Consider the following 3,163-nt stretch of genomic DNA (forward strand, 5'->3'; position numbering starts at 1 on the left):
GCCAGAAGTGCTAAGGAGTGAATGGCATTTCTTGGGAGTGACCCTCAGCCAGTGACAGAGTGGAGCTGGAGAACACTGGAGATGTGTGTCTACTCTCGTTTCCAGTGGAATCAAAGTCCACACTCACAACCGTAACCTTCCCTTTACTGGTGTCCTTCGTGTTGCCCTTTTACTTCCTCACTTGCCTCAGGGTGTTTCTGGGGATCACACAAATACATTCTCTGCACTGAATCCTTATCTCAAGCTCTGCTTCTGGGGGAACCACCATGACCAGCTTGTTCTGATTTTCCTGGGATTGTTCCAATTTTAAAAGTCAAAGTCCTATATCCCAAGACTGTCCCGCACCTCAGTACCAGGCAGACAGGGATGATGGGTCACCGGAGGGGGGAGTCCCAGACCAAGACAGATGTGAGCACACTGAGCAAGGCAAACAGACCACTGAACCACTAGTTTGAAAGCCAAGTAGTGGTTTTGAGAACAAAAGAGCAGACACAAGTATAATTTTGTCATATCAGGTTCATTAGTTTTTACGAGCTAAACACTTCTAAGAGAACAGTAGCCACCAATGACAAATAAGCCATTCCTTTGAAACCAGACATGGTCATACAGCCCCCGGGTGTGGTTTGCTAATTGTTGGTGCCATCCAGGACTCCTGCAGTGTCCATGGGACTGGCCATTGGAAAAAGGCAGCGGGGTATTCTAAGAACAGCAAGTGTCATAGGCACTGTAGGGACATTACAGGTGAGCAGGCAAGGGAACAGGGCAGCATGTTGTAGGCACTTAAGGCTCTGAGGGGGACAAGCACCGGCCATGCCACTTGAGCCAAAGCCACCGGGACAAATAGTGAAACTATACTGGGTGTGTCACTACGTTCGACCGCATGGAGGCAAGGTGCTTTGCCATGGGAAGCAGCTGTAAGCTCAAGGCAGCTGGCCACAAGCCAAGGTTTGCAGCATGAACAGGAGGAATCCCACTTTGTCAGGTGATCTGGGAGGCAGTTTAGAGGTCAACGTCAACAGGCGGGGAGGGAGGGGTGGTGAACACGCAGGTCAGGGAGCTCCATGGTAGGGAGTACAGGGGAGCCTGGCTGGGAGACGCTGCCAAGGTCCTGACTTTAGGACCTGTCTCTGCAGATCAGATGTTCCAGCTGTGAAATACCACATATATCCCCTGCCCTGCTTATTTTTATATGATGCTGGGGGGCATGCTCCCGCTGAGGGATGCACCCATGGTGGTGGGGGGGTTGATCTCCCTCATCCCTGCTAGATTGGTGGGAAAAAAACCTTGCAAATGCCACGGCAGTGAACACACAGCCCATTCCTGGGGGTAGAAAAGCCCTTATCTCTCCCTTTGCAGGAAGGATGCAGAAGCATTTGTGTCTGGGGACCACTTGGGAGAGGTTCCAAGATGCACATAGTGAAAAGCAGCCTTTGTACCCTACACGAGCAGGTCCTTGTGTGGTGGGTTCTAGCGGGGCCGGTGAACGGTGGAGGCTGCACACAGATCCGGGGAGACTCCTTTCCTCACTTCCTTTCAGTGGGGGTCCCTGCCAAGGGAGAGAGGAGGTTCCCCTCCTAGTGAGCAGGTGCACCCCCCTCCAACCCACAGCAGGTAGTTTGAGAACTCGCGACTCTATTCCCCCGGTCACAGCAGCGGAGGACAGAGGATGTCGTTTGTTCTGTCCACGGGCAGGGGACAGATGGAGAAAACGACGCTTATTTTCAAATCCAGTGCAAATCTGCCTAAGGGTGGGGCCCAGTTTCCCGGGATCTGGAGTTGATCTCAGCGGAGGGGGCCCCAGAGGGACGATGCTGCCCTGTGTGTGGCGGGAGGTTGGACCTTTGGGACACTTAGTAGCAGACTCTCCCCCCTACCCCAAACCCCGGGGCAAGGAAGCCTACCGCAGGTGCTCGGGCCAGGGTCCCACGCTGCTGCTGGGAACCACTCTATCACACCACCCGTATCCGAAAGCTCAGGGGCTGGCCTCTAGTGCCAGCAATGCCCGGACAGCTCAGTCTGAAGCCACCCTGACATATGGCAGGTTCAGAGGTTGGGGAAGCAGCAGGCGAAGACATGTCCTCCCGGGCATGCCAGGGAGGGGGGTAATGGTTCACGGAGCAGAGTCGCTGTTGCTGCTTCTCACCAAGCTCTGAAAGGACAGGAACCCCAGCCGATGTGGTGCTCACTCTGCTGCCCCGGGATGCCTGGCATGCGGGAGGCTCTCAAAAAAGGCTCTTTGAATGGCGCCTGAAGATCCCTCAGGGAGATCTAGACCAGCTTTTTCCCAGCTGAATAACCCTGGGAGAGCAGCCTTCTGAATCACCTCATGGGAGACTGACAATACACATTTACATATTCATGACTCTGAGTCTGTCTTGACCTAAAGAAATCTGTTTTCCTTGGGTTTCCCCAACATATTTGCCTGCTGGACTGTTTCTCATGAATTGCTAATTCACATATCAACCAAAGAATAGTGTTGGAAATGCTGATTGAGTGTAGCCTCCTCATACTACAGAAGATGAAACAGGGCCCAGAGAAAGCAAGCAACTTGCCAGAAGCCACACAGCATACTGATGGGAGTTCGGACCAGCACAGAGATTTCCCAGCTCTCCTCAGTGTTCTTGCCACGGGAGGCCTGCCTCTGTTGGAGGGGACCACTGGGCAGGAAGGATGCAGATCAGGGGACTCTCCTGATCCTTCAATCAGGCAGGGCAAAAACGTTTCCTTGCATCACCTAGAAAGCAAGGGCTAGTTGAACAAAAAATCCAGATTAATCCAAGTTAATCCCAATTGCAGGAGCAATGTGTCCCTCCTTGATAATTTCTGGAACCACCTTAGCTTCAATGCCTTCGCTAATTACCTAAGGTTATTTTTTTCCTTGAGCCTCTCTCTTTGGGCTTGGCTGTTCAGGTGGCAGTTTCTGGAGACTGTGTGTCATCTCATATGTCTGAAGTTCTTTAAAAAATGTCTCTTATCCAGATGTCCACCAAAGATCTTGGGTTATTTGATATCAACGAGGATTTGTTGCTCTGCTCCTTTGGATGCTAGGCAGGGGAGCCAAGGGGTGGGGAGGTCAGCGGTCCAGATGTCCAGCTGCTGCTCCTGGAGCAGGATCTAAGGACATTCCCTGGAGAAGGGGGCGGTACACCCACCACCGTGCTGG

The sequence above is a fragment of the Lutra lutra genome, chromosome 4 (genome assembly GCF_902655055.1).
Source record: "Lutra lutra chromosome 4, mLutLut1.2, whole genome shotgun sequence".
Taxonomy (NCBI): domain Eukaryota; kingdom Metazoa; phylum Chordata; class Mammalia; order Carnivora; family Mustelidae; genus Lutra; species Lutra lutra.